Source organism: Aethalodelphis obliquidens, unplaced genomic scaffold (assembly GCF_003676395.1).
Source record: "Aethalodelphis obliquidens isolate GAN/ISIS:26980383/991018 unplaced genomic scaffold, ASM367639v1 scaffold10, whole genome shotgun sequence".
NCBI lineage: Eukaryota > Metazoa > Chordata > Mammalia > Artiodactyla > Delphinidae > Aethalodelphis > Aethalodelphis obliquidens.
In genome coordinates, this window is record NW_020837954.1 from 8,919,819 (window position 1) to 8,945,328 (window position 25,510).

The 25,510-nt window shown below is 41.4% G+C and overlaps 1 protein-coding gene across 1 annotated transcript in view; it reads left to right on the forward strand.

Moving 5' to 3' along the window:
* Window positions 1–25,510, forward strand: part of AKAP6 (A-kinase anchoring protein 6) — a 595,413-nt gene that overhangs the window by 121,023 nt on the left and 448,880 nt on the right. Inside the window, exon 6 of the mRNA XM_027111037.1 lies at window positions 17,375–17,512. The gene's annotated coding sequence lies outside the window, so the exon portion shown is untranslated. The remainder of the gene's footprint in view (window positions 1–17,374; window positions 17,513–25,510) is intronic.

Sequence of the window (25,510 nt, forward strand, 5' to 3'; positions counted from 1 at the left end):
TCAGCTTTGTCATTTTTCCAAAATGATATTCCATTAGAATATTTTAAACTTGCTTAATGCCCTCATATAGATGAAAACATATTTTAGTTTATACACCATTTAAATTTCACACTTGTGTGTTTCATTAGCTTGTGTTTCACAGTACTCTTGGTGGTTAACCTATAGTCGATACATAAGGTTTCACTTAAACTAACAAATTACTGTCTTTCACAACAAACTTAAAATTTTTTTTCCAGTTTTATTGAGAAATAATTGACATACATCTCTGTATTAGTTTAAGACATAGAACATGATGGTTTGATTTGTATATATTGTGAAATAATCACTACAGTAGATTCAGCTAACATCCGTCTTCTCATATAGATACAATAAAAAAAGAAGAAAGGAAAAATATTTTCTCCTTGTGATGAGAACTCCTAGGATTTACTCTCTTAACTTTCCTATATATCATACAGCAATGTTGGCTATAGTTGTCATGTTGTACATTACATCCCTGGTACTTATTTGTCTAATAACTGGACTTTTGTACCTTTTGACCACCCTCCTCCAATTCCCTCTCTTCTTACCCCCCTCACAACAAACTTTTAAACAGTTCCCTTATCTTGTAAATTCAAATATTTTCTATTTATTCTTTCTCCCTTTTAGCCATAACATGTATTTTCTGTTAATGAGTTGAGTGAAATATTTGGTGCTCCTCTACCCTTTCTATTGGGTGTGGAATTTCTTTAGAAACTCACACTGCTGCTGCAGACATTTCCCCCAAATACCTGTGTATGTGCTTTTATAAGGTCAAACCATGTGGAATTCCCATTTTCGTAGGTCAAAAATGGTCAGATATTTGCCATTTCATGTGGTTCAACCTAATAATTTGTTAATTATCATAACAATATCTTTACTATCTTTATAATGCAGTGATGAAGTCAGTCCCTAAATGAGTTAGGGAAGTAGTGCAAAGAGCATGCAGGGGCTTTAATGAAAGACACATCAGGGATTGAATTCTGCTTTTCTGCTACCAACGATGTGCCTTGGTCAAGTTGCTCAACTTTGCTGAGCTTCCATCTCATTTGTAAAATGGAAACGCTGATGCCTGCCTCATGGGCTTGCTGAGGAGAATGCTCATGGCTCCTAGAATGGTGCCTGATACATGCTTCAAACTCAGCAATGGTCACGATGTTGTTACTAGTAACCATCGTTGTACTCCCGCAATGATAAATATCTAAACGTTTAGCTAGAAAAACAAACAAATTGACCTAAATAGATTAAATGAGAAATGGTTACAAGAAGGAGCAGATTCCTGGGAAGAAGAGTCCTATCTTCTAGGGCCATGTAGACTTTTAACAAGATTCCCAAGGGACATTTTAGGGGAGAATGGGAAGGTTGTCTTTCATGTCATCCTCAGATAACTATTTCTGGAGCAATAGTGCCATAATTCATCTGGCATCTGCAAATTTACTTCAGATGTTTTCCTTTTTATATTTTGTTTTTTGAGAGTAACAGTAACAAAGTTCTCTTATGAAAACTATGGACTGTAAAATTGTATTTATTTATAACAAATAGATTTAAAATTTTATTTGTAAAATTCTTTGAGCCAAAAAAAGTCACAGAGTTTAAATGTTCACTAGTATTACATATGTTTTAATGCCCACTAGGTAAGTGAGGTTAATGTTTTATTTAGCCTAAAACAGCTCCCATGAGACGGTGAATCTGGTCCCAGAGCAGAAGGGACAATCTTTAACTCTCCTCCTTTCCTCTGAATGATCCTGTGCTTGTCGATGGCTTCTCCTGTAGCCATGTGCTGATGACTCATGAATTCAGATTTTTACCCTCTGATTATTTTCCCTGAGATTCAGATTTATATTTCTCCTGCCTTCTGTTTGTGTTCTCCCAAATCTTCCTTGAGTACCTTCACTCTGCACATCTAAAATCTCATTCTCTTCCCCATTCCAAACTTGTTCCTCTTTCTGAACTCCTTGTCTAGAATAAAGCCCTGTCTTCAATCCCATCCCTCAGGGCAGAGACTGGGTGTCATCCTTAGCCTTCTGTTTCACCTCTCCCCTCACCCAAGTTCTGCTGAGTCACCAAGTCCTGTAGAGTTTCTAACTCTATTGAATTTGGTGAAAATGAGCTTAGGGTCACCCTAAATAATTTTTTATTGTCTAATAGACTTAGGTCATGCTTCCCCACCTCCTGGCTTCCCCTTTTCTAAACTATAGACCTGATAACTTTAGACTTTCTTTCATGGAAGGCCCTTCCATCCCCACGATCTTTCTAGCTGTGCTCTGAACCTTTTCCAGCTCTGTGAAAGCCTGTGTCCAGGACAACCTCAGGTATCCAGTGTGGCTGGTGTGCTGTGGTGAAGAGGGGGAGAAAATGCACAGTGTGAGCACTGGATGGGGACTCTAACAAATAAGAAATGTGTTATCCTAGATGGAAAAAGTGTGTTATTTTTTTTTCACTTTGAAATAAAAATTTATCTGATCAGAGAGTTCCAAAAGTTGATACATAAAGTTACTACATCCTGACTCAAGAGGATTACACACTGCTGACTTCAGCACCAGAATGTATTTCTGTTTTGCAAGCGTGATTCTCATTTGTCTTTTGAATTAATTCCAATGGATAGGAGCCAGTTTTTTTTTTTAAATTTTTTTCTTATTAGTCATCCATTTTATACACATCAGTGTATACATGTCAATCCCAATCTCCCAGTTCATCACCCCACCCCACCCACCCCCTGCCGCTTTCCCGTCTTGGTGTCCATACGTTTGTTCTCTACTTCTGTGTCTCAATTTTTGCTTCACTTCACTCTGTATGACAGTCTCTAGATGCATCCACATCTCTACAAGTGACCCAATTTTGTTCCTTTTTATGGCTGAGTAATATTCCATTGTATATATTTACCACATGTTCTTTATCCATTCGTCCATTAATGGGCATTTAGGTTGCTTCCGTGTCCTGGCTATTGTAAATAGTGCTACAATGAACATTGGGGTGCATGTGTCTTTTTTTTGTTTGTTTTTTTTTGGTTTTTTTTTGCAGTACGCGGGCCTCTCACTGTTGTGGCCTCTCCTGTTGCGGAGCACAGGCTCTGGACGCCCAGGCTCAGCGGCCATGGCTCACTGGCCCAGCCGCTCTGCGGCATGTGGGATCTTCCCGGACCGGGGCAGGAGCCCACGTCCCCTGCATCAGCAGGCAGACTCTCAACCACTGCGCCACCAGGGAGCCCTATTATTAGTTCTTTAAGGAACCTCCATACTGTTCTCCATAGTAGCTGTATCAACTTACATTCCCACCAAAGTGCAAGAGGGTTCCCTTTTCTCCACCCTCTCCAGGAGCCAGTTTTAACTCTGTGGCTCATAACACTGGCATTGTTCACAGTAATATTCAAAAGAGAGCAAATCAGCAACCATTTTTCCCATTGAAGACAACTAGTTCCCTTGAGGAAGGCAGGTGGCATGTTGGTGAGCTGTGATTGGGGTCAGTTAGATCTTCTGAGTTCAGATCCCAGTCAGATACTAGCTCTGTGCCTAAGGAAAGTTGCTCTTCTGGGCTTTGCTTTTCTTCATAGTACCTGCCTTGTCAAGTATTGTATAGTTTAGGCACAATGTGTAGTTTAGGCACAAAGCACCTAGCACAGTGTGTGAGATACTGAAAACTCTCAGGAGTGTTCAGTGGGGGCTGGAGCTATTCATAATGTAAAAGCATGACTAACTGGTGGCCAGCCTTGCTGCCTGACCTTGTTTTAGGAGAATTTCTGTTCTAGTCCCAGACTTGTGAGATTTCGGTGGTCAAAGGAGTCTTGTATCAGCATCTTATCCAACTACCCTGCTTCTTCCCTAAATTGGACAGGAACAACCATATCATATGACTGATATTTATACAGATCTTCCTCAACTTATGATGGGATTACCCATTGTAAGTTGAAAATATTGTAAATCAAAAAAGCATTTAATACATATAACCTACTGAACATCATAGCTTGGCCTAGCCTACCTTAAATGTGCTCAAAATACTTACATTAGCCTACAGTTGGGCAAAATCTTCTAACACAAAGCCCATTTTATAATCAAGTATTGAATATCTCATGTAATTTATTGAATACTGTACTGAAAGTGAAAAGCAGAATGGTTGACTGAGTATAGAATGGTTTTAAGTTTATCAGTTGTTTATCCTCTTGATAGTGTGAATGACAAAGCTGCCACTGCTCACCATCAGAGAGAGTGTCATACTGCATATCACTAGCCCAGGAAAAGATCAAAATTCAAAATTTGATGTATAGTTTCTAATGAATGCGTATGCTTTTGCACCATTATAAAGTTGAAAAATCATAAGTTGAACCATCATAACTTGGGGACGGTCTGTATATCAAATTTTATTTTCCTTACGCTTCCTTTCTACACTAATTTGGGGAAAATGTTTCCATAGAAAATTGTTTTGGGCCCAGTGAATACTAACATTTACTGTTAAACTCTCATAATCTTGTCAAGGGAAATTCCACACTTTAAAATGTGCATTTACTTTTCTAATACAGATTCAGTTCACACAATCTGTTGCACCCTCAGGTATTAAAATACTCTAAATACTCAATATTAAATGTTGATTTTACATTTTTCCCACAGACATTGAATAAGTAAGCAGACAAAGAGGTTATGCATCCACTCTCAGGGGACACGATTGCCTAGAGAGGTTTTCCCAGTACAGGTAAAGCTTTGCCTTGGAAATGATTATATGATTTAGCAGTGAGGGGTTAATATTCCTTACACTGTCAGATGTGGTGTAGGCTGGAGCCTCTCAGCTTGAGTTGCCTCCATCACTGAGCTCCAGACATGTCTGGGCATGTCCGCTGAATGTCTGCCCTATGTTGCTGATGATTTAGTGGTCTGTTCCATCAGTGGACAGAGTGTATTGGCACTGGGGTCAGAAGAGATTTCTGAAGAGAACTCATCCTAAGAGAAATGGAGTCTGCCATGATAAGCTCTAATTGCCAAAGGGTGAAGTGACTCTGAGCCCAGTTTGAGGTGGTCACTCCCTGGACTCAGGGCTGAGACCTGTAAAAACTGGGGAGGGGCAAGTGTATAAGAGCTATTCAACTAAAGAATCTGTATCTGATTTGAGCACAAGACCACTGCTTCAGCAGCCTTAGGCAGAGTATATTGTGCAAGAGGGAGAAAAGTGTGTTCCCATCTATCTACAGATGCTCTAACCAGAGGTTTCCAAATTCTCTTGTCAGCCTCATATGTTAAAAAATGTCTAAGCTCTCACTTGTATTAATATATTATTTTATAAAACATACACAAAAGTATAAATTAAAAAGGATGAAACAAAAATTAAGCAGAAATCTTAAATTTCCTTCATATTCTCAAAGGTTTGTCTTGCATCTCTCATGGGGTGAGCCCCCAACCTGTAGATTATTGCCCAGAGCATCAGTGAGAGGGGCCTGCTAGTGCCTAGAAATATCAGCCCTTCCTGGCAAAGGTGCCCATGCTGTAAGGAGTGTGCACACACATTTCATGCTGAAACATCGTGAAATTCTACCCAGTGCTCTTTTTTCAGGGAACTAGACTCTGGTGAGGCAGGTAAGAGAAAGAAACTGGTAAATGTAAGACATTACCAATAATGTGACTCCATCTGTACCCCTGAGCTGGCCAGCCCTGGGGAATCTTGGGTTGTACAAATCAAAAACATTTCTGAGACAGTATGTCTGTACTGGATTTTAGAGTTTACAGTCAGCTTTTTACACGTAACTCCTCAACAACTCTGTAGGATATGAAGGATGGAAATTGAGAATTTCCTTAAACCAATTTGATCACACCCAATTCTCAGGTTCTTTTTGGAAATCATAGTAGCTACCTAAGAAGTTTGAACTGATAATTAACTACTCTTCCACAACCTTTACCAAGTTGTAATGACTGCAAGACTCAGACCAAAATTTACCACGCATACAGGTATTTATTAGACAAACATTTATTAACAAACTAGGCACAAAATATTTCATACAATCCGTTTGATAGGATTAATGAAGTTCCAGCTCTATTTCCTTTTAGATGCTCCAACTGTATAGTAAAAGCTTTACTTGAAGTAGGATTCTGTGCCCTTTAGTAAGCATCACACAGTCAGAAATTCTTCTGAACCAGTGGTTGAAGACAAAGACAGATTAGGGATTGAGCCTCAGACAACATCACTAAGGGGCACATCTGAGGATTCTTATTCTTTTCTTCCCGGAAGTGTTTCTACAGTATTTTAACTAACTCACATGTCTTGAATACCTTTAGTTTTTCCAAGGAAAATCCATTTCTAACTTTCAGCTTTCTAAATGACAAAGCAGTGATTGTTGATTGATGTAGGAGTGAGGCTACCCCCTTTTTGAAATAATGCTGGCTGGCACATACCCCCCACCCTGGACTATATTTACCAGATATTACTTTAGCTAAGTCTAGAAATGAAGCTTAAGTTAATTGTCATATGTATATCACACAGATTATACTGAAGTATTTTAAAGTAAGTTATAGATTTTGTTAACACTGGGTTACCATCTTACGTTGAAGCTTATAGTCTATGATTTGCTTGAAGTCTCTTTGCTGGTGAGGGCTGGGTCAGAAACTGAACCCAGGTGTAAATGATTCTCAATCCTGCTGTCTGTAATACCAATGCATCTGACTGTATGCACTTCCAGTGCTGGCCTCCTGGGATTGAAGCCTTCTGCTCCTTGGCTACTTTTCAGTAAAGTCTAAAGATTAGTTAATAGTAATAACCCAATGTTAGAAAGTAAGGAATTGCTTCTTCTGCTGACCTGATCCCTCCTGTACTTCCTGAGGAGGGGAAAGATAATCCCCACCAGAATTATGAGGCTTTGCTTCCATTCCCAAAAGGTGGCTTTGGTTGCTCTGGTTCATATAACTCTTTTCCTCAAGGATATCGGGATATGTTTTCCGGAGCTTGGAGGACATTTGTGTGAAGCCACATGGTACCTGAGGGCCATGACCCAAGGGCAGGGGCTGCTCTGGACAGTGAGATAGAGATGGACTGAGCAGGTTGAGGACCTGGAAGAGACAGCTGGGTGGGATCATGTTGGGAGCAAAAGCAAGAAGTTCAAGGTAGGCCAGACCAGAAGTATTCTAGACGGGAGCCAGGGGATTTTACAGGTTGCAGCCTATGGTAGGGATCAATTGGCCTTGCTCAGAAGAATATAGACCTGGGTTAGACCAAGAAAAAAAAAAAAATTAGTACATTCTGAGATACCAAGAGCAAAAAGCAGTTATCCAAAAGCTAACAGAAACCCAGAATGTTTAGGAAGAAGATCGTGGATGCTGAAAAACTGAGAAGAGTTTTGTCATGTTGGGAAACTTCTACTTCCTTTTATCTCCTAGCATTCCTCCTGCAATGCTTTTACCCTGCACTCTATGAGGCTTCTGATGTATCCTAAAGCAGGGTGAATTTTCCACAGTACTTCCCACCCAGCAACTCTGCAGGGCCCAGGTAATGCCCTGAAAGGTGCGAGTGACCCTATATTTTTTAATCATTCCTATTCCTGTGTCCTGAGCCTGCCCATTGGTCCCAGGGTCCTCCCACAGATCCTCCCAGGATCTGTGTCTCCCAGGACACCTCTCTGATTCTCATGACCAGAGGATACCTAGTGGCCACTCTAACTGGCCAGAGTACTTAAGGTAGAGGTTCCCTTTAAGTCACCCCCTTAGAACTCTTGCTATTGGTTATTTAATTCATAAAAGGGACTCTCTAGTACCTATTGCTCAATAAGAATGATGGCATTTGTGGTTTGACACAACAGGAATTGTTTGAAGGGGTTTTTACAGATCTATTGGACAATAGCCATTTCCATTCCAATGACATTGCAGCATTTCTAAACAACAGTTATTTGGGGCAGGAATTCAGAACTGCACTCTATAGATCCAAAGTGAGTTTGACTTGTATATGGGAGTGATTCTTTTTTAAATGCCCTTGAAATGTTTCATTTAAACTTAAAAATTAAGGGACATCTTTTTCCACAGAAGTCTTTCGATTTTATGGCTCTGTGTAGATGCTAGGATAGGAAAGAAAAAAAGTCTTATGGTCAAAGAATGTAGAATCCTGGGCCAGGGGTGGAGGAATGTCTATTTCTTGGCCTTATGTGTTCCTGAGCCTCAGAAATATAGAAAGATTGGTAGGCCTATTGGGGCTTGATATAATGACTAATGGGATATAATTTTAGTTTAGGATTTGGAAGTTCCAAATTTGTTAAAAATGTACATAATAGTGATAATAATAATAACAATGACAATAATGGCTTTCTTCTGTTTATTGGGTGCTAATTATGTGTCAGGCTCTATGTTAAGAAGTGCTTCACATATGCTAACTTATTAAATCTTCAACAGATTTATTAAAAGGTAGTTGAAGGGACACATTCAGTGCCCAGAGCTTGGTTTCTAAACACCCTTCTTCAATAAAAGGAGTAATTTTCTAAGGCTAGGACAGGGAAGAGCTTAAGATGAGTGTGAACATCATGTAGTATGAGAAAGTAAGGAAGTGCTCACAAAACAAAAGCAAAAGGATGGGGCATGTCAAAGGGGCACAGGAGGCAAGCTGCAAGAGCTTCTTTTTTTTGGTCCAGCCGCAGAGCTTGCAGGATCTTAGTTCCCTCTTCAGGGGTTGAACCGGGGCCCCGGCAGTGAAAGCACCGAGTTCTAACCACTGGACCATCAGGGAATTCCCGAAAAAGCTTCTAATAGCCAAATTTGGAACACTCTGAGCAATAAAATAAATAAATCAGATAGTATTGAGTTATAATCCAAAGTATAAAATAAATATACATGAATGTATGTTAATATAAATAAATGATTGAATAAATAAACAAACGTGAAAAGAGGCACGTCTTCCTTACTGAAGAATTCAAAATAATGTACATTAGTACTCCTATCTCTAGGAGTAAGAGCTTAACCTATCCCTCCCACCCCCCCCGCCCCGCCACTTAGGGTGGCCTAGACTTGATGGCTCACTTCCAAGGAACAGTACAGAAAAAGAAAATTATGAAGTAAATTTACAGGGGAGAAGTCTGGAAAACACCACTATAGGCAAGTGATGAAGTAACCTTTGCCAGTGATATCATGCTGAAGTCATGTACCCCCGATACTGATGTGATGATAAGGGCACTTCATCTCCATGATAATCTATCCAAAAACCCATAACCCCATTCTAATCATGAGAGAAACATCAGACAACCCAGATTGGGGGACATTATATAGAGCAGCTGGCCTGTCTTCTTCAAGACTGTCAAGGTCATGAAAAACAAGGAAAGCCTAAGAAACTGTAACAGACCAGAGGAGACCAAGGAGATATGACAACTAAATGCAATGTGGTTCTCTAGATTGGGTCCTGGAACAGAAGAGGACGTTAACGGAAAAACTGGTGAAATCCAAATAAAGTCTGGATTTTAATTAATAGTAATGTACCAAGATCAGCTTTATAGTTTTTACACACGTCCCTTGATAATGTAAGATGTTAAGAAAGGAGGAAACAGTGTGTGGTTGTTGTGGGAACTCTCTGTACTATCTCTGCAGCTTTTCTGTAAATCTAAAATTTTTCCAAAATAAAAAGTTTACTAAGATAGATAAATGAATGAATAAATAGGTGAATAAATAGTCAAAAGTTTAAAGAAATACAGGCTTATTTTTTTTAAAAATCAGAGTACTGTAGAAAATGAAAAGTAAAAATTCCTCTTCTCTCTGAGTAGGAACTCCAAGCCCACCCCATTGCAATCCCAGAGGTAAATATAGTTTAACAATTGGTATAAATTTTTCCAGATGTCTGCTATGATCTATATGTGCGTACTTTAAAAATGTGTAACTGGAATCTTGCTTTTCATTCTGTCCCATGATTTATTTTTTCTCTACTAAATACAAAACCATGGAATTAGCTTCAAGACAGAATGTAATGATTTTCCAGGTGACTTTTAAATATTCATGAGGGTATTGCTTCCACAGAGGCATTAGCTATCAAGTCTACATCTTATCTAATTTTTAAGCCTTTTAGATGTACTTTTTGTAGATATCTTAGGCCTTTCTAAATTTTAGTCATATTACCCAAGATTATTACCTGCTCTGCTCTAAAAATAGTATTTGGTAATCATGGACTTTTAAGAAACAAAGACTAAGAAAATAAAGTTATTAATGATTTAAAAAAATAGAAATAGGAAAGATGTTGCTAGTTGACATTTATGTCATAACTGTAGATGAATGCTAACTGAAGTTGTTAATGATAGAAATTGAATATATTTCTGTATATATGGGTGTGTGTATGTATGTATATGTGTGTGTATAATTTTAAAGCATTACTTTACTGCTGCCTCAGGTAGGATAAGAATAATAATCTCTGAGCTCAGAGCCAGAGAAATTACTGATCTGAATAAGATTTTCTTTATTTTTACCCTTCTTTTTAACACAGCCAGAGCTGGGACTTGAGCATGGTTCTGTCTTAGCATCTTGCTGCTCTGCCTCCACCCGCACTGGGTAGACTTGCTGTAGAAGCTGTAGAGGGTTACACAGCCATGGGCAGTGGTTCCTGTGCCACCTTGGGGAAGTGTGTGTGTGTGTGTGTGTGTGTGTGTGTGTGTGTGTGTGTGTGTGTGTGGTGTAGGGGAGTCTTCAGCATGCTCCTCAGGCCTTTTTGTATCATATGTCTGTCCCATTTCCAGCCCAAATTGTAACAATCCTTCACTGGTCAGCCTCACTGTGCCATTCTCAACCTACCATTTCTCAACTAATGGCTGCTATATCCTGCAGAGAAAAGAGAAGATTAATGATAGGAATCTCTCCCATGTCCTACCTGCTTAATACAAATCTATAAGCTGGTACACCCCCTTTTACCTACCTTCTCTTCCTGCTTTTACAGGAAGAGGCAAAATACTGTTAAAAGCATGGATTTTGGAGTCAGAAAGAAATCTACCTGTTCTCTGCTCTGCCACTGTAGCTGTGTGACCTTGAGCACTTTACTTAAAACTTTCTACACTCAATTCCCCATTCTCTGAAATGGGCATAATTACAGTACCCATTTGGTAGTATTAGAAGATAATGCAGGAGAAGCCTCTTTAGCCTGGTGTCTGGCACAGTAAGTACCTGGCGTGGTAAATGGCAATAGTAACTTCTTTCTCTTCAGAAGAAATCCATCTTCCAGGGCTCACCCAGATCTTAAACTGCCCCTATTGCTCCGACTCCTTCCTCTATCTAGAAATATGGTCAAGTCGCTTCTAGGTTAAAAGTAAACAAGAACCAAAAAACCCCTCCTTTGATCCTGCTTTTATTTTCTACTGTTGTTCTATTTCCCTTTTCTCACTGCCATGCTTTTTAACAGAGATGGATACCCTGCTTCACTTTACATCGGCTCCTGGCCTAAAGTAATCTGGATCCCATGCCCCTTACACAGAAACTGTTCTCACTCAGGTCACCAGTGAGACCCCTGGAAGTGGACATTGGCTTTTGCTCACCTTGCGTGCTTTCCCCTTCTGGTACTGGTGTGCCATCTTGGGAACTGCCTTCCTCTGTGGACCTTGGTGTAACTGTCAGTTCAGGTGCCCTGCTCTCTCCCAGCCTGAGGGGTGGACACAAGACCCCAAGCCAGGCCAAACGGATAAGCACGTCAGGGGAATTGTAGACGGTGGCATTTCCTTCCTGCTACCCCGATCCCCCTGGACATTCTTGTTCCCCGTCTTTTCTATGGACAAATTCTTCAGTTTTTCCTTGGAGTCTGTGATCTTCCTCATATTCTTTCAATGCATTTCTTTTTGCTGACATGCAATAGTTGGTTCTATTTCTTACAGCAAAATAACCCAAACTGATACAGGTTTTTTGAAGCATCTTTGATACCTCACATGTAGTTAATGCCTCCCACCTCCTTTCATCCTTGAACCTAGCATATGTCCCCAGTAAAGTTCATATTACTTTACTAGTTTGGAATACATGATTTACAATCATGTATCCATATATTTCTCTTTTCCACTAACATGTGAAGTTCTTGAGGAAAAGGGCCATATTATATTCGTTTATGTATTTCCAGATCCTAGCATTGTAAGAGCTCTTAGCATATAGTCATTGTTCCCAACAAATATATGTTGACATATGTAGTGTTACTAAAAAAATAAAAATACCACTATGTGATTCACCCAAGGAGTAAGTTTGTTTTAGGGGATGAGAGCAAATTAATGAGTCTCTCCCATTATAAATTTAGGACAAAATTTTAGCCTCACTTTGAAACATAATTGGACCTCTCTAGTGGAGAAACTAGGTCACGGTACAGTTGTAGTGCTGGGAAAGTGAAATTTATAGGCATTTAAAAAGCTGGTATGAGTTTCTGTATATAAAAGCTCAGCCAACCATGTCTGTTTTAGGATACTATTTTAGCTAGATATATTATTATTTTGTATGAAATTGTTCTTTTTCCCCATATCTATAAATGTTTATCTGAGTTGAGGTTAAATTTACTGCAAGTGAAAACTCTCGGAGAAATAGCCAGAAAGTCAGAAATACTTGTGAGTCCTTACTGTGGACTGGTGTTTTAAGAATTTAGAGACAGAATTACTGGTTGGAGAACAGTCTTACAGCATGAAATAAAATCGTAGCTGCTGCTAGCCCATATGGCACCTTTATGCAATTTAGAAAAAGATATCCCTTCCTCAAAACACTTCCACGTTTAGGGAACTGTCATCATATAGTGATTTTTATGGAATAGGGTGCTTTCCTGCCATCTTCCGGAAAACCACACTAATAAATATGCAAATCTTGATATTTGTGGTGTGAAGGGCCCCCTAGAAGTGGTGCCCTTGTTTAATGCGCAGCCTGCATTGTGGTATATATAGCAGCCTTAGCTATGGGATTGTATTGAGCAGTTTCTCCTTGTATGCAGTTTTGCTACCAATTACTTATTGTTCAAACGATGGTGAAAGTTTGCAGATGAAAAACAAAAAGTCTCAGCTATACTGAGGGGGAGAAGAAGCTGACTTTGGGCGTAGCCAGGTGACTCTCAGACCATTCATTTTCTCCTACAGAACTGAATCAGAGCACCGAAGAGTGCTATATTTAGACTGTTGCTTACCTGGCTTGAAAAGTATCATAGCCTCAAGGGTTCTGAAACATCCTGTGCATTAGCTATGGCTCCACAAAGGGTACGCCTTCAGTTGCCAACTTCCTGTTCTAGAACTCTGAGACAGATTTCCCAGTATAAATTTTAGGTTTACAGTAAAGCACCACAAATTATGGCCACCATTTGATCTTTGCCACTTCTTACACTCCCTTGCTGTAGAATTTAGAATTCCTGTTCTTAGGCAAATCCTGCAGTTAATGCTCAACATATGAAGCCAGGGAACTATTTGTTCCTTGAATAAAAATGAACATTTGCTTATTTTCTCATAAAGAATGAAATTTTGGATCTAAAATAATTTGGATATACTTTGCATCCTGTGTTTTTTCCCTCTAGGTTTGTTCTCTGACATGTGTTTTGGGTAGGGGCCTGGGATGCAGTGAGCCACAGCAGTTTACTTTAGGTATATTCTGGCTTTTAACCTCCCAAGAGGACCAGCATAACAGGAGAACCATGGTCCCAATAAAGCTGGGAGGTGAACAGAACATTTTGAGGATAGGTACAGGCTGTAGGAGAGCCTGTTTACTTTGGAGCTGGAGTGATGGGTGGGGTTCCCGAGGGGACAGTGGAAAGGGAGAAAAGCTGTGAGATGTGAGTGAGATGGGGAGATGCCTGGGCCAGTTTGTAAAGCCCACTGGGTAAGGATCAATGATCATACAGGCTGTATTTTCAGTGGTGACCAGGGATGGTAGAGATTTGAATTGGCCTGGGACTGATTGGTCTTAGAGCTCTGCTTTAACATTGCATCAGAGCAGACACCTGCTGAGGCCCCAGGTGCAGAGAAGGTCTAGAAAAACAGCAGCTGGCAGGCCAGCCCTGAAAGTAGGGTTGGCTCAGGGACTGTCCCTGGATGGATGGAGGCTTCCTTCCTGCCAGTAGCTCCGCTGACACTCACTGGATTCTAAGTGTTGGGTAGGATTAAAAGGGCCCTTGCCTCCATAGAGCTGCTAAGAGGAGAGACACATAACAACTATAAAAAAAGGAAGAATGAACTGAATGCTGCAACAGAGTCTCTGAACAGACAAAATCCTAAAGGAATGCAGCGTAAGGAGCAATTTACCCTCCTGAGAGGAGCTTTCTCCAAGAAGGTGGCCTTACATTTTTTTTTTTTTTTTGACCGCGCCATGCAGCATGTGGGATCTTAGTTCCCCAGCCAGGGATCGAACCCATGCCCCCTGCATGGGAAGCACGGAATCTTAACCACTGGACCGCCAGGGAAGTCCAAGAAGGTGGTTGTTAAAAATGAACATCTTGCTGTTTGTTTCTGATTTTTCAAGGAAAACATGCTCCTTTTAGACAAATGGAAGTATAAAATACATACAAGAATCAGAAAAAGAAAAGGTGTACTTTAAAAAACTTTTTATTTTGAAATAAACCTAGATTTATGAGTAGCAAAGATAGTACGAATGTCCCCATATAACTTTTACCCAGCTTCCTCTAGTGTTACCCTCTGACATAACCATGATATATTTATTAAGACCAAGAAATCAGCATTGATACACTACTATTAACCAAACACTTCTTTTCCTCTAGATTTTCCTGTTTTTTCCATAAATGCCCCTTTTCTGTTCCAGCATCTGATCCAAGACCCCACATTGCATTAAGTCATCACATCTCTTTAGTCTCCTCTAGTCTGTGACAGTTTCTCTGTCTTTGCTTGTCTTTTGTGACCTTGATACTTTTGAAGACTAGTCAGGTATTTTCTAAAATATCCCTCAGTTTTAGTCTGGCTGGTGTTTTCACCTGAATAAAACTAAGATTATGGATTTTGGGGAGAACACCACAGAAGTGATGTCCCCTCCTCATCATGTAAATCAGATTATCAGGTTATCTCATGATAACTGCACAACTGATTGCTGGTGATTTTAACTTTGATCACATGGTCAAGGTCGTGGTTGCCAGTAAAGTTACTGTTTCTTCCTTTCCATGCACTATGCCTCAGAAGCAAGTCTCTAAGTTCAGCCACACTCAAGGTGAAGGGACTTGAGCTTCATCTCTTGGAGGGAGGTCTGTCAGAGGATATGTGGGCATCTGTTAAAAGCATCACAGTCATTAGTAAATTTGGGAGGTGCTATTTTGAGGCTGTGCTAATATCGTTTTTCTCCTGAACAGTTTTCCCCGCTGATTTTAGCATTCATCAGTGGATCTTGCCTGTAGCAATTATTACTGTGGTATTATAATGGTGATTTTCTATTTCCCTACATTTATTAATTGGAATTTTTGGTAAGGAATATCACTCTTGCCTTTATTTCATTATTCAAGCATTTATTTATATCAGTATAGACTCATGGATGTTTATTTTATACTTTAGGTTATAATTCAATACTATGGTTATTTGTTACATTGCTCAGATTGTTTCAGCTTTGGCCATTGAATATATATTTTTGAGAAGCTGGGGAAGGGCATCACAGGCTGAGAACAATGATCTGGTAGGGAAAGAACCTGGTGGGATCAGGGGATGCAGGTTAGGCTCTGCTATACATGGCCGAGGATGAAGGGAACCGGGGTGAGAAACACCAGCCAGGAGGCCAGTGAGGCCAGCACTGGAAGGAAGGCAGGAAACAGACTAGTTGGCAGCTATTTCAAAGTACAGTAGCTAATGAATCGCTGGACCTTTGAAAGGGACGCCATCTAGAGTTTTGCTTTGGATTCTGCTGGGTAAAGTGTGATGTGAGGGACTAATTAGAGTTTTCTTCATTGCTTCTGAAATCTTTCTCCTTCCTGTAGGGGATATTTCCAACTGCAGTTGTAATAAGGATTGGGTTCTTATTGGTTCTTATTAAGTTTTACACTATATATGGCTCAATCTCAGCAGAGACCAGGGCTCACTTAAGCTACAGGGAAAAGCATTTGATTTCTGCTTGTTCATGTGTTATCTTTGATGGCTCTTTCCCATTCATTAGGGCCAGTGGGGCGCTGCTGTGCTTCAATGCTTAAAAAAGTTCGATTCCTTTTGGCCAGGCTTGTCTTTGAATTTCATGTCAGTAGGGGGCTTTGCTGTTGGCTGGTGCAGGAACTTGGGAAAGTCTTCTTCTCTCTGAGGTTACCTTTCTTCAGCACTGAAAAGGAAATAATTTGCTTACCTTACAGGTTTGTTGTGAGAGATAGATAAGATGCTTGATTTAAAAAAAAAATCACCAGCATAGTGCTTGGCCTGTTGTACTCAGTAAATGCTCTGAGAATCAGACTAGAATTGAGAGGGTCCTTGAGGGATTATCTAGTCCGTCCCTCTGCCTGGGGACCAGTGTGTGCCCCCAGCATTCAGGTTAAAGTTTCGTATTTTGTTTTCTAATATTTCTAGACATGCGGACTCTACAGTCATCTTCAGCAGTGGTGAAAACATTTATTAATAACCTCCTATATGTTGTATTATATGGCGTGTGTGCATTACAAAGATGAATTAGATAGGTCTTGGGCTCCAACAAGTTACAATATTGTAGGGGACACAGCTGTGTAGACAGTATTAAAATTCAGTACATTAAGTGCTATACTAGGGGTATGAACAAAGTAATGTGTGGGTGCAGTGTGAGAGAAACGAATGAATTCTGGCAGACTTGAGAAAAGCTTCAGGGAGAAGTTGATATTTGAGCTGGGCTTCTATCCGAAATAGAAACTTGCCAGGAAAAGGTATGTGAGTGCACATGCCTGTGTGTGTGTTTGTGTGTGTGTGTGTGTGTGTGTGTGTGTGTGTGTGTGTGTGTGGAAGAGAGGGAATAGACAGGTGATGGTGGTGTTCCAGGTAGGGTGGAGAGCACATGCAAAGGCATGGAAGCAGGAACAAACATGGCATGTACCAATTTAATGTGACCCAAGCGTAAAGTGAGTAGATGGCTGGTTGGGGCAGGTCAATCACAGAGAGGTAGGAAATGGGACTGGAGAGGTGAGTTGGAACCATGCTAAGGAATTGACTTTATCCTATTGAATAGAGAAGTTAGACCTGTGTTTTAGAAAATCACTTTTGCAACAACTTGAAAGGTCAGTCAGTGGTGGGAGGGCTGAAAGTGATGAGCAGGTTGCTGTCATAGGCCAGGTAAGAAAACACAAGGGCTGGGATGAGGCTGTGACCATGGGGTTGCAGAGCAGAAAAGGGGAAGCCAGTGACTCAGAAGTATGTGTCAGGACTTCGGTGGAGTAGGGGAAGAGAGAAAAGGATGAACCAAAGGTGATCCTGAGGTTTGTAGTGTGAATGGCTCAATGGATGGAATATTAACTGAGGTATGGACTATATAACACAGTTTTATTTGTTTACTGCTAGATGCCATGCTCTTCTGGGCACTGGAGTTACCGAGAGAAAACGTCATCCCGTCTTGAGTAATTTACCATCCTAGTGAATAGACAGAAGCACAAAAATCACCAACCAACCAACCAACCAACCAAACCCTACCAGTAACAGGTTGATTATGTACTATGTGCTGTGCGAACACAGGAAAACAAGCATTTAAGTCTACCTAGGGGAGTAGAGAAAGATTTCACAAGGGAGGTACCATTTGAGCTTCCACTAAAAAGATGAATAGATGGTTGCTAGGATGATAAGAGGGAGGAACATCTGGTAGGTAAAAAATAATGAGAGAGGATTGTAGAGGAAACAGCTGGTTTGCCCATTAGACTGTAAGTGGGGTGAGGGCAGGGGCCATGTCCTTTTTGCTCCACATCATATCTCGAATCTGAGTGGTAGAGAGAATAGGAACTGGAGGAAGGGTAGTAGCAGGAAGTCTCTTTACCATGGGGTGAGGATGTAGAGGTAATGAATCTAGATTGTTCTTTGGGAAAAAGGCTGAGGAGGAAAAGGAAGGTGTGAGAAAGAAGGTGGCAAGTTTTGAGAGAAATAAACTGATGTGGAGAAATGAAGTCGATTTGGACCAGTTTAGTTCAGTCCTCTCTAGGATTCTTCTCGATATTGATGCAGAGAGGCCTTCGTTGTAAGCTCCCTTTACACCCCTTGCTTCTTAGCACAACCAGGGCCCTTGGAAGATCTGATTGGATTGTAGGCTATGCATGCTGCCTGGTGGGCAGGGCAGAGTGGTGTACCCCCTCTGCTGAAGGGCGGGTGATGGGGGTGCTGGGGAGGAGTGGGATTGCCTAAGTGACTGCTTATCTCTTTGGCTAAGGTAAGTAGCCATAATTTCTTCTGATCTTTCACACGGGAGGTATTTTCAACTTTTTATTCATTTGGACCATGTCCCCTGCTCTCCATTCCAATACTTCCCATTTCCTGTCTTACCCCCACCTCCCAATGAAGTATAGAAATTTCAAGGGAAAAGAGAGAAGATTTTCACTTCAAAGAAAAAGTGAAAAGGGGGCTTTTTGAATCATTTCCCTCAATTTATATTTCAGAAGTCCCAATTGGGAAAACGACTTTTCTAGATGATAATCAATGACACAAACAACAACTTATGACAGGCACATTGGTGTCCCAGATTGTTTCCCATTCCTTTGTTGCTAAGTGCTAGATTTACGTTGCCAGAGATGCTCGCACTCTGGCATCAGGTGTTTAAATTATAAGTAGAATTAACGATAGAATGATAAGGAATAATAGAACCAGGGAACAGTTAGAAATCATCTAGATTCTAGGACAAACTCCATACTTCACAGATGCAGACACTCAAAATGTCCAAGTCACGTGCCCCCGTTATCGCAGGAACCCAGCTAGGCTTGCCTCAAGTCTCCGGGCTGGACTCCCTGCCCTCCTGGCATGTGGCTCTGCTGCGGGTGACTGGATGCAGCGCTGCAGTCCCCTTCCCTGATTGCTTCCAGCTGCTCTGATCTCTCCCTTGATTGTGGAAGCTACAAGGTGGCAGTACCTGTGTCAAATGAGTCATCTCAGGACGGTAGAGTGGGTTATCCAATGATGAAGTCATGGGACAGTAGGGAGAGAGGTTCTCTAGGTGCTGGTCTTCTGCAGCTCAGTAGGCATTTCCATGCTGCTTCTTCATCCTGGGACCTAGTCTTCCCCTTTTGTAGAGCACTCACATGAACACTGCCATCAAGAGGGTCTAATGTCTCACCAGGACTTACTGATGACCCCAGGACCTGTTGAGCCTTCTTTTGAAACCAGCCATATAAATTGCACCTTTTATGGTCAGTTAACCCTCTTGACTACTGATTCCAATACTTTCCCACCTCCTCTGAACAGCTTCCTCCAGCTGCCCTGGCCCTCATGGACTCTACTCTCTTCTGTGATCTCCCGTGGGGGCTACTCCTGGGACACCTGTACCCAGGCCAACTGTCAGGAGGGCCTCTGGGCCATCAGTAATCCTCCTGGTCAGCCTTTCCCCTGTCTTCTCAGAACCAGTCCAAACTTTTGCCTCATGCCCCTCAACTTCACCAAGAAGTGGTTGATCATTGGGTAAGAACTCCTCAGCTTCCACACCCAGGCTTGCCTACCACTATTTGCACTCACTGTTTCCTCCTTCCTCAGGGGAGAGGTGTCCCTGCCCTGTCTGCAGTTAGTCTACCCCTCCCCCCTGCCCGGGGCCCTTGCCCACTGATCACCCCCTGTCTATTTCCTCTATCTTCAGACCTCTCTTTCTTTGTTGACTCTTCCCCTCAGGACAACAGTCCCCAACCTTTTTGGCACCAGGGACCAGTTTTGTGAAAGACCATTTTTCCACAGACTGGGGGTAGGGGGAAATGGTTTCGGGATGATTCAAGCACATTACACTTATTGTGCACTTTATTTCTATTATTATTACATTGTAATATATAATGAAATAATTTTACAGCTCACCGTAATGCAGATCAGCGGGAACCCTGAGCTTGTTTACCTGCAACTAGATGGTCCCACCTGGGGGTGATGGGAGACAGTGACACCCGAAGTGTGTTGCTTATGCCCAGTCTAATTCGTAAGATGCAGCTTAATTGTCACTTGCCACTCTCTGGTAGGGTTTTGATATGAGTCTGCAAGCAATTGATTTATTATGGTCTCTGTGCAGTCAAACCTCTCTGCTAGGGATAATCTGTATTTGCAGCCGCTCCCCCGTGCAGGCATCACTGCCTCAGCTCCACCTCAGATCATCAGGCATTAGATTCTCATAAGGAACTTGCGACCTAGATCTCTAGCGTGTGCAGTTCACAGCAGGGTTTATGCTCCTGGGAGAATCTAACGCCGCCACTGATCTGACAGGAGGTGGAGCTCAGGTGGTAATGTGAGCGATGGGGAGCGGCTGTAAATACAGATGAAGCTTGGCTCGCTCACCCACCACTCACCTCCTGTGCGGCCTGGCTCCTAACAGGCCACGGACTGGTACCGGTGGGTTGCGGACCCCTGTCTTAGGATATAAATACCCTCAAAGTCTCTCCCATTAAAAGAAACAGACATGAGCAAAACCACACACAACGAACAATGATCCATTGGTCCTGGCCTCCCTCTGCCATCCTACCCTTCCTTGGTTGCCCCCCTCCATGAAGAGCTACCTCTGCTCAGCCCTTATGCCATCACCCCACATCCTGCTTCTGCCATTTGCAGTGGCCTGATGACTGCATCACCAGACTTCATTATTTTATTTGCTAACAGGTCTTTCTTCCGTTAGAACACAGCACTTGAACTAACCTTGATGCCAGGGGTCCCCAGGAGTTAATTCTTCGTGGGGCAGTCCCTTCTGGGGTCAGAATCCTCTCTGGATGCGCTGTCAGACTGTGGGCTGATAGTCTGTGGCCGATTGTGACTGTGGGTGGAGTAGGGGGATGGCTGTGATCCTTGGCAGATACTCTGACTTCAGTCCAAGGTCTTTAGAAAACCATTGTGAGAGCAAGACAATCTGTCCTGAGAATGAAGCCCTTTAATTTTCAGAATGTTGACTTTAACCGGCATCGCATATTTTATCTCTTGCTCTGTTTCTTTTCTAACTAGAGAGTGATATCTTTCTCTCTTTACATTTGGATTAGAAAATGCTGTGTGTGTGTGGGCGGGGGGGTGCTGGGGAGTAGTAGTGGCAAAACTGTAGCAAGCATTTCTATTTACATTTAGTCTGTTTCGTCAAAATGTTAATTATGAACATTGAGGTGTTTAAATCTCAAATTTGTCCCCTAGGAGAAAGAAAGGCTTGTGCAAGGTCATAGCGCAACTCAGAGGAGGCCAGGGGAAAGAAGTTCCAAGGCACACACCAGGGTGCTTTACAAACCAGCCTGACCTCCCTGAGTTCCGGAATAGGTCCTTGAAATGGGCCTGCGTGGTAGCCAAACATAAGGGCATTCTAAAATTCCCTGCAGTGGGCTGCTCCAACTCAAACCATGAATAATTCAGATCTTTTGGAAGCCCTCCTGGGAACAGCGGTCCCACTCCCCTGGGACAGGCTCTTTTGAATGAGAAGGCCTAGCTACTTCTTCTGACTTTCAGCTGGGAATTTCTTTCCTGTCCCACTAAGTACACAGATCGACAGGGCCTCCAAAACGGAGATCAGTGTCATCAGTTTGTCACCTGGAGTCTTATCTCAGAGCCTGATAAGACATGCATGTTTACACCAGTGACTTGAAGGTTGGGTTAAGGATATGAAGTGGTCAAAAGTATTATGTACATGGAATTAAGTGGTCGAAAACTCCATCTCCTTGCTTGTTTGTTTTTAAAATTATTAATTACTCAGGAGCTATGAACACAAGTGTTATTAGTTATTACTTATTATGAAGATCAGATCTTTCTTTCTCTTTACCTTGAAATAAAGTGAACAGCTTTCTCTTTTTCTTGTGTTTATTAAAAGTTGACTGCTGATTCCAATATCTTCTTGTATATTTTTGTTGTATTTTTAAACAGGAATGGATTACCATCAACCATTTAATTTTCTCCTCAATGACTGTACTACCATTAGTATCCTGCTCTTTAAACCTTGCTTCTTATCCTACTTGAGCAAGCCTGTTTTTCTTCACAGGTGTGTAGAGTGGGGACAGGGATGAATTCCCAGCCAGCTGAGTGAGGTATGCATAGGAGTCTTTTGGGGACTTCCCTTCTAATCTGACCAACCTGCTTTAACTACTTCAATCTCTACTACTTTTTTCTTTGCTACTTATGACTAAAAATAATCTAGTCCAATCTCACACCCCCGCCAAGTCACAATTTGCCTATAAGGAATGCCTCGCAGACAACACATTTATTTTCAGGTAGCTTTGACTGCTAAAAAAGCCCAAGCCTCTTGTCCTCTAATTCCTTTCATTGATCCTAGCAGGGCCATACGAAACATGTTTAATATTTCTTCTAGAAATGTGAAGGCAGTTCTCATTTCTTTGTTTCCTCTTTCCCTCTCTTTTCTAGGCTGAACTGTCTCAGTTTCTGTGTTGTAGTCTGTTAACGTCCCTGATTGCTTTCCTCTGAGCAGGCAGGGGCTATGTTTATATTAACAAATGGTATGCAGGACTAAACCTCACCCACTGCAGTGTGAGGCAGGACTGTCATCCCATTTTATCTTTATACTGTACGTTTAAGATCACATTAGCTTATTTTCGCTAATTCAGCTGTAATTTATTAGCTGCCTCCCATGTGGTAGACATTGTATTAGGTGCCTGGGTGCTGAGAATATGTATAAATGCTATCCGGAAGCAAACAGACTAGGAAAGAAGGAGAGAGGGAGAGAGCAAGCAAAAATACTTAACTGGAAAGTAAATATGATGAGTATTAGCTTAGGAGAAGTACAGAGTGGTGTGGGCATAAATAGTTGGGGGACATTTCATAACTAGAGGGTTAGGGAGGGCCTTCTAGAGGAAAGACTTTAAGGCAGGGCCCTAAAGGAATTGGGCTAGAGATTAGGGGGAAGAGAGAGGTAGAGCTGTCGGAAGGAGGGGAATGTACCAGGCGGAAGGAGGGGAATGTACCAAGCAGAAGGAAGAACGTATGCAAAGGCCTAGAGGTGAGAAGGAACTGAAAGTAGTAAAATCTGACTGAAGGTTAGACTATAAAGAAGAGAAGGCAGAGCTGAAGTGGGAGATGGAGGTAGTGCCCACACTGTAGGTTCCTTAAAAGCTAATCAGTCAGCACATGTTTGAGTATATACTATGTGCCAGGCACTTTTCTGGTCCCTGGAGTCATGGCAGTAAAGAAAACAGACCAAAAAAAAAATCCCTTCCCTCATGGTATGTACAGTTTGGTGGTATTAAAAAGTTAAAAAGCCTTATCAAAGAATTTGGACTTTAAGGGCAAGGGGAAGCCACTGAAAGGGTTAAGTGGAGGAGTGATGTGGTTAGAATTATGCTGTTTTAAAGTTAGGCGTATGATTTCACCCACTGGGGGGCACTTTTGAGAATGAAAGTAATTATTAATAATTATGATAGAACAATAGGTGTAAACTGGGCAAAGCAAGAAAGAAAGGTAGGCACCCTTTTAAAATGTGGGCAAAAGACCAGAGAGAAGCAAGACTAAAGGCAGAGATTGGCTGTTGCAGGGACCAAGGTGAAAGATAGCCAGGACTGGTACCAAGATGTGCAGTGAGGTGGAAGGAAGTGCATGGGTGAGAAGCACTTAGAGGGAGAGACCTGTTGTCCAAAACAGGCAAAGCACAGGAAATGCAGGGTGGCACCAAAAGCCTTCTTCCAAACTGATTAGAACTCAGAAACCAGTAACCATTAGATAAGGTCATTAGATCTGTTACTGATCTCCTGTTGTCCTGTTATCTTGTCTACATCTTGACCAACTGAGTCAAAATTCTTGATGGAATCTATATAGGTATACACATCTGTTATGTTTTTCTGAACTGTTTGTCCAGTAAAACTGTTTAAAAACAAATAATTTTAGGGATGGTTAGCCTCATAGAACTTGTTCATAGTGAATGGCTTCTTGATCCTGAGATTGTTGCTTCCTTTTGTTTCAAGTGTTAGCTTATAGTTAGTGCACTAAGTTAATCAGGGCTCTCCAAAGAAACAGAACTGATAGGAGGTGTGTGTGTATATATACACACACACACACACACACACACACACACACACACATATATACATACATATAAATAGATATATATAGATATACATACCTATATATAGATAATTCTTACAGGAATTGGCTCACACAGCTACAGAAGCTGAGAAGTCCCACGATCTGGTGTGTACAAGCAGGAGGAATAGGAAAGCTCATGGTGTGACTCAGTCTAGGTCCTAAGGCTTGAGAATTGGGGAGTCAGTGGTATAAGTGGCAGTCTGAGTCCAAATGTCCTTGAAACAGGAGCACTGATGTCTGAGGGCAGGAGAAGATGAATGTCCTAGCTCAAGCAGAGAGAGCTGTTTCGCCCTCCCTCTACCTTTTTGTTCTATTCAGTCCCTCAACAGATTGGATGATGTCTACCCATATTGCTAAGGACAATTTTTTTTACTTGGTCTACTGATTCAAATGCTAATATCTTCCAGATACACCGTCACAGATATACCTGGAAAAAATGTTTTACTAGCTATCTGGGCATTCCTTAGCCCAGTCAAGTTGACACATAAAATTAACCATCACATGCATAATACATGTATAAGATTAAATTAAAGGATCTTTTCCTTGATAAGTGAGGGAGAGAACAATCCATTTTAAGCACCGAGTTTATCTGTTTAGTGGTTGACTTGCTCCAACTATAAATAACAATTCTTTTAGTTGTTCTCAATCCCTTTTTTCTTTTTCTTTAGGTGTGTAAGTTCCCTTTAAATCATAACTCCCTAGAGCAGCTTAACATCAGGCCATTACATGACCATTATTTCTAAGCCAGTATGTTTTGCTCCACTTTGGCCACAGAGAATGTGATGCATGGCATTTTCAGGACAGGGTCAGAAGTTCTGAAATATTGCTATCCATCAAGAGAGGAACTAGTAAAAGACTGAAGGACTGTGGAAAAATCAGCACAAACCAGAAACTGCTGTTAGAGGAGCAAGTTGGTACTTACCCTCAGGGAGAAGCATCACTTTCACGCAGAAGGGAGGGACTTTCTTGGTCCCTGACCACCATAACTTTGTGGCTTATAAAGATGATACTGTTGATCTGGTGGTGGTGTTCTAGGTTCTTCTGAGGAATGCTTATAAAAATTGTTGCTGAACGTGCTAGATATGCAAAATGCTATTTAAATGCTTAATTACTAGAAGTGAACCCAAATAATGACTGAGTTTGCTTTCCTACAGACTAGAACTGCTGCTCCCAATACATGACCATTAGCAGAGTTCTGCAGTGTCTCTAATTGCACAGTCCTGAGGCTTAGCCATAAATAACTTACTGATCAATCAGGGAGGAAACCACAGGCCCTATTAGTACTGGTGAAATGGAAGGTCTAACTTGCGTGGAAGAAATCTTTTACTTTACTGTTAAATGATGGGGAGAAAGGAAGATAGTCTCTTAAAGCTAAAATATATTACTCTTAGAAAGGCTCTCAAAATGTAAACAAACGAGTAAGTGGTTAAAGGTCTGTTTGGGGTTTGTATTTTCTAGGTTTACTGGCATGCCGAGACT